The 12,172-nt window shown below is 35.0% G+C and overlaps 1 protein-coding gene across 1 annotated transcript in view; it reads right to left on the bottom strand.

Moving 5' to 3' along the window:
* The window catches only part of LOC141453407 (sulfotransferase 1 family member D1-like), a 40,622-nt gene extending 33,199 nt beyond the window's left edge, over window positions 1–7,423 (bottom strand). Inside the window, exon 1 of the mRNA XM_074126610.1 lies at window positions 7,291–7,423. The gene's annotated coding sequence lies outside the window, so the exon portion shown is untranslated. The remainder of the gene's footprint in view (window positions 1–7,290) is intronic.
* Window positions 7,424–12,172: the final 4,749 nt, after the last annotated feature.

Raw genomic sequence — 12,172 nt, 5'->3', positions numbered from 1 at the left:
ATAATAATAATAGTAATTAATAAATAAATAATAAAATAGGGAAGGGATTAGCTATGAGGTTAGCATACTGGACTCCCACGCGGAGGTCCCGGGTTCGAATCCAGCAGCTGACCCTTAGATTTTCTCTTCCTAGGAGCTTCTTACAGCTCACTGTCCGGTGATGGACAGTGTTGTCTGTAACGAGGAGAACACTGTCCGGAGGCCGGCAGTGCACTGGAAAAAGCTCCGGGCGCTAATGACCTCAGCTGTTGATGCGCCCCAAAAAAAAAAAAAAAAAAAAAAAAAGTAATTAATAATAATAATAATAATAGTAATTAATAATAATAATAATAATAGTAATTAATAATAATAATAGTAATTAATAATAATAATAGTAATTAATAATAATAATAGTAATTAATAATAATAATAGTAATTAATAATAATAATAATAGTAATTAATAATAATAATAATAATAGTAATTAATAATAATAATAATAGTAATTAATAATAATAATAGTAATTAATAATAATAATAATAGTAATTAATAATAATAATAATAGTAATTAATAATAATAATAATAATAATAGTAATTAATAATAATAATAATAATAATAGTAATTAATAATAATAATAATAGTAATTAATAATAATAATAATAATAATTAATAATAATAATAATAATAGTAATTAATAATAATAATAATAATAAAAGTAATAATAATAATAATATAGTAATAATAATAATTATAATAGTAAGGGAAGGGATTAGCTATGAGGTTAGCATATTGGACTCCGACGCGGAGGTCCCAGGTTCGAATCCAGCTGCTGACTCTTAGATTTTCTCTTTCTAGGAGCTTCTTACAGCTCACTGTCCGGTGATGGACAGTGTTGTCTGTAACGAGGAGAACACTGTCCGGAGGCCGGCAGTGCACTGGAAAAAGCTCCGGGCGCTAATAACCTTAGATGTTGACGCGCCTTAATTATCATTAAAAATAATAATAATAATGAATATATTGGTTTCGTGACCGTAAACGATTAAACTAAGGATTCAAAAATTGGCGAAGAATCGGTCCAAATAAAAACAACAACTCGTCTTTATGCCAACGTTTCGACAAAAAAATATGAGTATATTTTCTTCTATTTTCTATTTTATTGTTTGGTTGAGTTACAGAAACTATAATAGTTACTGAAATGATGGTAAGGATGATGGCTCTTACCCCAAAGGGCATAAGGAACAAAACTATTGGAAAGATAAACAAATAGACGTTGAAGAAGGCGTTTTTTTCTACGATCGATATTAATTAGATCGATATCATTGTGATCGAGTCAAATTATCGATAAAGTATTTTCTACAGAAATGGAGAAACTTTGTGATCTTTATCAAGAGATTTTTTTTTAAGGCATTCAAATCTCCAAAAAAAGATTCAACTACTCCACTCTGGAAACGACTTCTTGTTATTGAAAGTAATTAATAGGGGGAAAAAAACACACAAAAATACTCAATAATCAAGTCAACAAATCAAATGATGCTGCAAGGTTATCAACTACCTCTCTCATATAAAATATATATTCCATTAATTCTATCAAGGAATATCTTTGATAATAAGAAAACATTTACATAAGTCAAGGATGCAATTTATTACATGCATCAGTATTTTTTTCCCACTTTTTTTTTTTTACAAATATGCATAAGTTAATAATATGCGGGCAACATTAAAATGCATTAGAATAGGTTGAATGAGGATGGATGTAAAAATATTGCATTCACACACAAAAGAAAAGTCAATTAGAGGATATCCCCTAGATTCTTGCAAAACTTCTCTTATTCTTCGCTAGGAGGTCTAGCAAGGAGGTTCCTTAAAAATGGAAGAATAGGTTTATTAGCGCCCTGGGTGGAAAAACGTTGAAACTGGAAAGATTGTGATTTTTAAATTCAAAATTGCATTTATTTTTACTGCGTACTCCTAAAATTAGTTTAATGTACTTCGTTCAACGTTTTCCCAATCAATGCTTTGCTTCTCTGAAGTGCGGGCGTGGAAATTGTGCAAAAGAGCCATCTAAAGCTGCTGACGCTAGTGTCGATGGCCATACGACCATCTGAAAGCCTGATAACGGCTGTCCAGAAAGGCAGTAGCAGTTCTTAAGAGCCAATTAAGACAGTCCAGAGAGGCAAAAGCACTTCTTAAGAGCCTGTTACGGCTGTCTAGAGAGGTAGTAGTAGTTCTTAAGGGGCCTGTTACGGCTGTCCAGAGAGGGAGTAGCAATTCTTAAATGCCTTATTTCGGCTGCCATTCCTGAATGACCACCGTTCACGGATCCATTCTACTCTAATCTTAACCTAACGCACATACATTATGTACAAATCCACCCAGTTTTACTTTTACCAACTTTTACTGCTGTAAAATACTTAGGATAAAGCAAACAGCTGATATCACCGCTTCATTTTGGCTCAAATTGTTTTCTGGTCAGAAATTCCTTTAGATTTAATGGGATGAAATTAAATCTGGTGTACGGGATGAGTGTATCAAACAATACTTGCTTCAAATCCCTCAATTTTCACCAGAAATATTCATTTTAGGGTATCCAGATTTTGTAGAAGTAGTATTGTAGGAAAACTCCCAAAAAATCAAAATCTTCACGATCAAAATTCCTCATCGAGGAAAAGCACCATTTTACTGAATGCAGTTTCCTCTTTCCTATAATTTTCCAAAATGATGGTTTACTAAGATAATTGATTTGAATAATTTTTTTCACCAGCTACATGTCTTTTAGGGCATGCTAACATATCATTTTAAGTATAAAAATATAGTTTCATAATACTAAATAGATGATAGATGAGTAAAAGTTAGATTAGTTAGAATTTGAGAAAATCTATAAGTTAGAAACCTTGAGAATCGAAGTACGAAGTACTCGTAAGAGAAAGTCCTATGAATGTTCACATAACATTTTTTTTAAAAAATGTATTTTTATAAAAATTATATTTAAATTGCTCATATCAGCTGGCAGGCCATAAACGTTGATATTAATGAGTTCTGTAGTAATGTAAAATAAAAAAAACATTAGTTACATTATGCGATAATGATAAAAGAGTTTTATCAATTTCTTTTACCCCTGCAAAAGGTTATATATGCTAGATAAAGGCTCTCCTGACGTTCTCAGCTATTGTCTTTAGAATCATGAATTTGGCACAGTTTTTAAGATTTAAAAGTAAAAACAAATGAAAGGATTCCGACTAATGTCGAAGCCCTTTATTAGACACTAAGTAAGCGTCACGGTAGCCGAGCAGTTATTGGCTAGACCCGCAAAGCTAAGATGTATTGTTGGTTTAGTGGGTTCGATTCCCCCAGTCTAGGGCCTTGGATTTTATTTAATGTTTAATATGAGGAATTTATAGTAAAGTATGTTAGGCAGTTATAGGCTAGACCCGCAAAGCTAAGATGTATTGTTGGTTTAGTGGGTTCGATTCCCCCAGTCTAGGGCCTTGGATTTTATTTAATGTTTAATATGAGGAATTTATAGTAAAGTATGTTAGGCGGTTATAGGCTAGACCCGCAAAGCTAAGATGTATTGTTGGTTTAGTGGGTTCGATTCCCCCAGTCTAGGGCCTTGGATTTTATTTAATGTTTAATATGAGGAATTTATAGTAAAGTATGTTAGGCGGTTATAGGCTAGACCCGCAAAGCTAAGATGTATTGTTGGTTTAGTGGGTTCGATACCCCCAGTCTAGGGCCTTGGATTTTATTTAATGGTTAATATGAGAAATTTATAGTAAAGTATGTTTGGTGGGTTTATAGGCTAGACCCGCAAAGCTAAGATGTATTGTTGGTTTAGTAGGTTCGATTCCCCCGGGTCTAGGCCTTGGATTTTATTTATTGGTTAATATGAGTAATTTATAGTAAAGTTTGTTAGACGGTTGTAGGCTAGACCCGCAAAGCTAAGATGTATTGTTGGTTTAGTGGGTTCGATTCCCCCTGGTCTAGGCCTTGGATTTTATTTAATGGTTAATATGAGAAATTTATAGTAAAGTATGTTAGGTGGGTTTATAGGCTAGACCCGCAAAGCTAAGATGTATTGTTGGTTTAGTGGGTCCGACTCCCCGGAATTTATAGTAAAGTATGTCCCGTTTGTGAGTAAGGGTGAATATTACATACACATTTTAAACAGAAAAATACATAAACAAGACGAATTTTTGAAAAAACACTATTTCGCACTCGCTAGATCTTCCGGCGAAACTTATTCACTTCCGGTGAAGAACTCATAATCATCAAAATCTGCCGGATTACAAGAAAAAAAAACAAAACATACGTTTCTCTGTCTACAGTTCCATCATTAACTAGGACTCGGATACTTCAGAAATCCATAATAGATCTTCAAGATAGCGTTATCATTTATAGTTCAAAGACTCTTTCAAAACTCTTTAGGTGGTTATCTATCTTATGAGCAGGAAATGAAAAAAAAAAACGATGATCTTACGTAGATCGCAATCAACGACCTAATAAATCGTAGTGAAATGATTATAATAGTGATTTTATTGCTGACAAAAAATGATGAACAAACATAATTAATCAAAATAAAAAAATAAAAAAGAAAAGTAAATAATATATGTATATATTATATATATAAAATTTATATTAATGTTATTCATTTTGGATTAAACAACAATAAGAAATACGTGAAATTCCATTATGCCAATATACATATACATTTTTATTTATTACGTAAATTCAATTATCGTGCAGAATATTGTTTAAACGATCGCACATTAAGAGCGATAAAAAAGAAAACAATAACTACTCAAATAAAAAATTAAAATACAAACACAAATAATGAAAACAAAAATAAATAATAAATACTGCCAGTGGCTTGGAATTATAAATAAATAAAATATTTATTTTGTGGAACTCATTTATCGCTTATTCATTGTTTTATTTTGCTATTTATTTTGGACTGCTTTTCCTTCGCTTCTTCAATGTCAACACGTTGTTACGTCACCTTCTTCGCCCTTGAAAGAAAGCAGCATTTTCCGGGTGTACGTATTGCTGGGAGATCGTTCAAGCGTTTTCAGCATGCTGGCTCGCTTGTTGTGTGAACTCATGGGAATCGTTCCGTTCAACTTAGTTATATAATGCTTAACACTTGAACTGGAAAAGAACCTTACTTCTTTATCGTTCTGCTCGCGCACTTAATTATTCCTGAAGATTTTGAATCCATGGTCGGGATTTTTTTTTTTTTTTTATAAATGAACAGGATATTCCACCTTCATCCACTACTAAGCAGGAGTTTGTCATCCTTTCTAATCGCTGATCCCCTAATCTACGGCATTTTGTGCTCTCTAATTTCCATCACTTTCAAATGAGCAAATCTTCCGCCTGTTCGTCTCCCAGGGGATCGTAATCTTGAGCGTTCTTAGATGAACTTTGGGTTTATTTCATGGGATTTCTACTTCACTATTTCGCGAAGTACCATTTCTTCTTTATCCACAATATATTCGTACGTTATATTTGACTACATCTATTATTAGTCTTTAATTTAATAAGCTATGTTATTGTATATTAATATTATAATGTAGTCTAGCGGCCATATCGCTGTATATTAATATTATAATGTAGTCTAGTGGCCATATCGATGTACATTAATATTATAATGTAGTCTAGCGGCCATATCGATGAGCCCCCCAAAAAACTGGAGCCTACCGAATTAAAGTGTTTGTAAATATACCAACTAGCATGTAAACCATAAAATATTTAGCAATGATTTGAGTGATATCAATAATTGAAAATACTTGCGAATAAGTTGATTACTATTATGGACAAAAACTGTTCTGTTCAATTTTAAAATGATAAGTAAAAACAGAAAAAGAAGTAAAGTAATTGCCTATTGTTTCAGGCAGGCTTTACGTCCAACTACTAATTAGGTGACGTGGACGGAGGCGATTAGCAAAACATACTTTACTATAAATTTCCCATATTAACCATTAAATAAAATCCAAGGCCAAACCATGAGTATCGAACCCACTAAACCAGCAATAAATCTAAGCTTTGCGGGTCTAGCCTATAATCGCCTAACATACTTTAGTATTAAGTTCTCATACTAACCATTAAATAAAATCCAAGGCCTCGACCAGGGGAATCGAACCCACTAAACCAACAATACATCTTAGCTTTGCGGGTCTAGCCTTTAACCGCTCGGCTAATGTGTCGCCCTTAAAATGATAATGGAAATAATAAACTACTTGTTGGGCGTATCTTAATTATAGGCTAAAAGTGTTGATAACGCTAGCATTTACATGGACTTATGGGAAGGGTTTCCTTCCTTTATGCGTTGCAAAACAATAAATAAAGAAAAATGAAAATTATTTAGCTGAAAATAAACAATTAGGGCGTTCGGCTTTTCTTTCTTGGTAGTGTGCTGTTATTTTAAGCACAACAGCATTACTTTATTTACTTATACTGCTTGATTTATAGAGGGACAAAAAATCCACTATCTTATCCTTTGAATAAGGATGGTTCCACACTTAGAATTGAGTAAATTCAGAATCTCATTACTCTTCATCTTGGGTTGAGAAGTGGGCGGAGAGAGAGATATGTTATACTCAGAACACCTCGGAAAAACATAAGGCTGGAGTGTAGGGGAAAATTTGGTCCTAAAAGAAGTAGTTTCCCTGTTTTCCACCGCTCATCGCTTTTGCTAGAAGCTTCCCTAAAATGCCTAAATGGAGTATACGCCCTTCCTTGGTGGCTTTCAAGGAGTAAGAGTATTGTCATTAGAGAGAGTTTCCTTAAACGTAGGAGACCCTTAACATAAGAATATCTATAGTGCGTAGAGAAGAAGCGCGTATTCTTATCAGAGAAAGGGTTATCAGTATCTGTCGGGATTGGGTACCCTTTAACACCCAGGAATGTTTTAGATAGATCCCCACTAACTGTTGGCTTTCTGCTCTAACTGGAAATTTCCTCGAAATTTTGGGGGACCCCGGGGTTGAAGGGTACCTCACAGTTTAATCCTTAACTAACATCATACAGTGTGTAGACCAATTCTGGATATAACGCGTTAAACGGGAACGCACTAAAACGATTTAACAAAACCAGAAAGAAATAAAAATAGTTGCAATATAAGTTTCAGTTCTATAAATATGTAATCTATATGTACATGTGATCGGTGATGTCTTTTAACAAAAGAAAACACTGTCCGGAAGCCGGTAGTGCACTAAAAAAATACTCCTAAGATCTCAAAAGTAGAACGCTTCTTAGATTACAATTTTTTATTTTTTGCAAAAAAAAAATATAAAAAAAAGAAATCGATTACCTTTGGTGCTTTGCTAATAATCGAGAGATGTGGTTGCGATGTTGCTGAACACTGTCGGTTTGATAACACGTCCACTTGTTCAAATAACCTAAACCAATATCGCCGGCTATCCCCTCCACACGTTCAAATGCCAAACACTACTCCTCAGTAGTTAATTGCAGATATTGTTAAAAAACGACCTTGTTACTGCTCACAGTATGTCAGTACTAAATGCAAATTTTTTATCATATTCTTAAAATTATTCATATTTTTTTCCCTAAAATTTTCTTTATTGTTAATTTTAATGAGCATCACGTTTAATGAAGTATTAAATAATTACAGTAATTTCAAATTAAACTGAGTTAATTTGGAATTAATATTAATTTAGATAAGAAGAAGAAGTTGCCCTTCATAGTCGTGTTGGATTTTCGGAGATAGGATTTTTAGAAACAATCTTCTAAGGTTACCTAAATATCATCAGATCTATCACAATATTCTTCCAAATATAATTAGAATCTATTTTATTGGAAAAAAAAAATGATGCATAAATTTCCTTGCCTATACCTATTTTTAAGTATTTAAAATATGTAAATAAAATTCTAAATTTAAAACAAACCAGAGATCAGGCGCCACGATAGCCGAGCGGTTATAGGCTAGACCCGCAAAACTAAGATGTATTGTTGGTTTAGTGGATTCGATTCCCGGGGTCTAGGTCTTGGATTTTATTTAATGGTTAATATGAGAAATTTACAGTAAAGTATGTTAGGCGGTTATAGGCTAGACCCGCAAAACTAAGATGTATTGTTGGTTTAGTGGATTCGATTCCCGGGGTCTAGGTTTTGGATTTTATTTAATGGTTAATATGAGAAATTTACAGTAAAGTATGTTAGGCGGTTATAGGATAGACCCGCAAAACTAAGATGTATTGTTGGTTTAGTGGATTCGATTCCCGGGGTCTAGGTCTTGGATTTTATTTAATGGTTAATATGAGAAATTTACAGTAAAGTATGTTAGGCGGTTATAGGATAGACCCGCAAAACTAAGATGTATTGTTGGTTTAGTGGATTCGATTCCCGGGGTCTAGGTCTTGGATTTTATTTAATGGTTAATATGAGAAATTTACAGTAAAGTATGTTTGGCGGTTATAGGCTAGACCCGCAAAACTAAGATGTATTGTTGGTTTAGTGGATTCGATTCCCGGGGGTCTAGGTCTTGGATTTTATTTAATGGTTAATATGAGAAATTTACAGTAAAGTATGTTTGGCGGTTATAGGCTAGACCCGCAAAACTAAGATGTATTGTTGGTTTAGTGAGTTTGATTCCCCTGATCTAGGCTTCGGATTTTATTTAATGGTTAATACGAGAAATTTACAGTAAAGTATGTTAGGCGGTTATAGGATAGACCCGCAAAACTAAGATGTATTGTTGGTTTAGTGGATTCGATTCCCGGGGTCTAGGCCTTGGATTTTATTTAATGGTTAATAAAAGAAATTTACAGTAAAGTATGTTTGTTAGTAGTCTCCGTCCACGACACCTAATTTGGTAGTTGGACGTAAAACTTGTCTGAAAAAATAATCTGTGAACTTATCATACTCTTCGTAAAAAAAAGTGTTCGAATCTTGGATATATATATATTTTTTTAACTCTAATTTACAACTACCTGTTGACCACAAGTAAATTTGATTACATGTTGAATATCGAATACGGACCAATCAGCGATGACGATTATGAGTTGGCTAACTTAGAATACTCTCTAAAGAAGAGTATCTAGACTATCAAATTTGGTGTAACTAGAGTTGAGTAGAACAGAATCTTAGAAACATTTGATCTCGGAGATTTCAACTTCAAATATAGGCCTCACTTATTGGTCGGCCTTCCTTAAAAGGTCAGCTTGAATGGTGACCAAATTAATCAAACTTATTTTGAAGATGGTTTTTAAGCGTTTTAGAAAGGTGAAAAAAATTTAAAAAAAACGCTGAAAGTGTTTTTCCTCGTTTTTTTTGTGAACGCTCAGCATTTACCCCCATTATTAGATGTCCCATTATTGGATTGAATAGTGATTTATGATATAAAGTAAATTCTGTAAGATAGTGGGAACTATCTCATAGGCAGAAGTTGAACAAGGCTGAGCCCCCCCCCAAAAAAAAAACCTTTCAAAATTTTAAAACCCTACAAAGAAAGTATGATTACGCTAAGATGATCGACGACAAGTTTCATCCATATTTTTTTGAAAACGGTTAAGCCATCAATCCAAAGTGTTATTGTCGGGAAATCCATTTAAAAAAAAAATCCAATAATTTGAGTGCCCAATTTCCGAAATTATAGGAGTAATGGACTTTGTTAATTGATGGTAAAAATGAGCTGTTACTATTCAGGGCTTTTGACGATCAAATTAAAAACGAGTTTGAGTTAAAACCTTAGCGTTTTGTTTCTATATTTGCATGTGCCCCGGTTTTTAGCATCAATACAAACTTTCTCAAAAAATTATTATTATTGCCGCGTCGAGGGAGGAGCGTTTTTCGAACCATCCTGGAATGGCAGGCTGCTTGGGTCGAGGAGTCGAGTGGCCGATCGACCGCCAGGTTTATCAAAGATATTAGTATCTGGATAAGGCGCTCGTTCGAAGAAGTGGACTTCTACCTTACCCAACTCGTGAGTGGGCATGGCCATTTCAGAGCATACCTCTAGAGGATGGGTAAGGAGGCACAAGAAGATTGTTTATATTGTCCAAGAGTGAGAGATGACGCCTACCATACCTTTTTTGTGTGTGAAAGGTGGGGTCGCTCCAGAAGAGATTTGGAGCAGATAATCGAGCGGTTGACTCCTGAGATGCTGGTAGAGGCGATGCTCTCATGCAGGACTAACTTGGTCGCTAGTGGCTGGTTTTGCAGGAGATGTACTCGTCTCTAAAAAAAAAAAGAAAAAAAAAAGGGACATGGAACACCATTTGAGCAGGGTCCCCTGAGTAGGGGCAGGATTGAGGCCTAGCCTGATGTGATGCTGAAATCACAGTGAATCCAGGCTAGGCCTGGAAGTAGGGGGGGGGGTGTTTTAGTCGGTAGGCCGCGAGGGAGTCCGGCACAATGTGCGTAAGTTGCATTTCACCCCCTTTAAAAAAAAAAAAATATATATATTATTCTTCTTCTTCTTCTTCTTTTTTTTTTTTGATTTAAGACGCGTCAACATCTAAGGTTATTGGCGCCCGGAGCTTTTTCCAGTGCACTGCCGGCCTCCGGACAGTGTTCTCCTCGTTACAGACAACACTGTCCATCACCGGACAGTGAGCTGTAAGAAGCTCCTAGGAAGAGAAAATCTAAGAGGTCAGCAGCTGGATTCGAACCCGGGACCTCCGCGTCGGAGTCCAGTATGCTAACCTCATAGCTAATCCCTTCCCTATATTATTATTATTATTATTATTATAGATGTTTGAGATGTTTCAGCCAGCGATAGAATAAGTATATTTTAATTTTTCTAATTTTAATTTCTAATGTATTATTTATGTTTGTGCATAATGTTTGACATCCACGTGGCGGACCAGTTAATCCACGTGACAGTGTAGATGAGTTATTTATCTTGTCTTATGTATTCACGTGTACGCTCATAAGTAAAAAAAAAAAAACAAAACAAACGCACACGTCTTCCTCTAATTAATTGGCTAGAGTAATTACTCAAACGGGGAAAGATTATTACCAATTTCAGTCAGTAATTGTTTGCCTAGCTTTCTGCCTAGGGACAAGGTCTTCTTCAGGGCTTATGAACGATTGTAATTTGTTTTTTTTTTTTTCAATATCTGCCACAATTAGTCCGGATTCGGAAACTGGTCACATTGTTTACATCCTCTTTTTTTGTTCGTTGAGTTCGATAATAATCGAGTTTTTTTTTTTGGCAGCTCAATAAATCATCTAAACTCCCATTTATGAACTTCCAAAACAGCTTCATTTCTATTTTCAGAGCTCATTATATACAACTATGATATATATAGGTTTCGTGACCGTAAATTATTAAACTAAGGATTCAAGATTGGCGAGGAATCGGTCAAATACAAACAATTTAGACAATCAGTAACATAGAAATCAGTAATATAAAACTACGAGGGTCGTTTGAAAAGTCCGTGCAAAGTCAGAGAGATAGCACTACTGGCGCGTATCGAGGTTATGTTTAGTTAGTAGCATCTCTTGGAAGAACACACACCAAGTTTCAGCCAGATCGGTCTATTTCTTTGTGTTTGGCATTCGTTTGAATCGAGAAAGTCGAGTGATTTTCAAAAAATGGACGAAAAAGAATTTCGTGTGTTGATTAAACACTACTTTATGAAAGGCAAAACGCCTCAGGAGACTAAAGAGAAGCTTGATAAACATTATGGTGACTCTGCACCTTCGATTAGAACAGTTTATAAGTGGTTTCAAAATTTTCGGAGTGGCCGTATGGGCACTAGTGACGCTGAACGTTCTGGACGCCCTGTTGAGGTTACTACTCCAGAAATCATTGATAAAATCCATGATATGGTGATGGATGACAGAAGAGTGAAGGTGCGTGAGATTGCTAGTGCTGTGGGCATCTCAAATGAACGGGTACATAATATTTTCAATCAACATTTGGACATGACAAAGCTATCCGCAAGATGGGTGCCGCGATTGCTCACGCTTGACCAAAAAGGAAATCGTGTGAAGTGTTGCAAGGACGGTTTGCAGCTGTTCCAGAAGAATCCGCAGGACTTTAAGCGTCGTTTCGTCACTGTGAATGAAACATGGATACATCACTACACTCCTGAGACCAAAGAACAATCTAAACAATGGGTTACCAAGGGGGAATCTGCACCAAAAAAGGTTCCAACTCGTTTCACATCCCCCCTATTCTCCAGACTTGGCTCCCTCGGACTACTATTTCTTCCCCAATATGAAGA

This window comes from Rhodnius prolixus, unplaced genomic scaffold, assembly GCF_049639745.1.
Source record: "Rhodnius prolixus isolate KJV_2025 unplaced genomic scaffold, Rpr scaffold_3, whole genome shotgun sequence".
Lineage (NCBI taxonomy): Eukaryota > Metazoa > Arthropoda > Insecta > Hemiptera > Reduviidae > Rhodnius > Rhodnius prolixus.
Note: the sequence above shows the minus strand (reverse complement) of the source record. Positions and strands in the feature narration are given on the sequence as shown.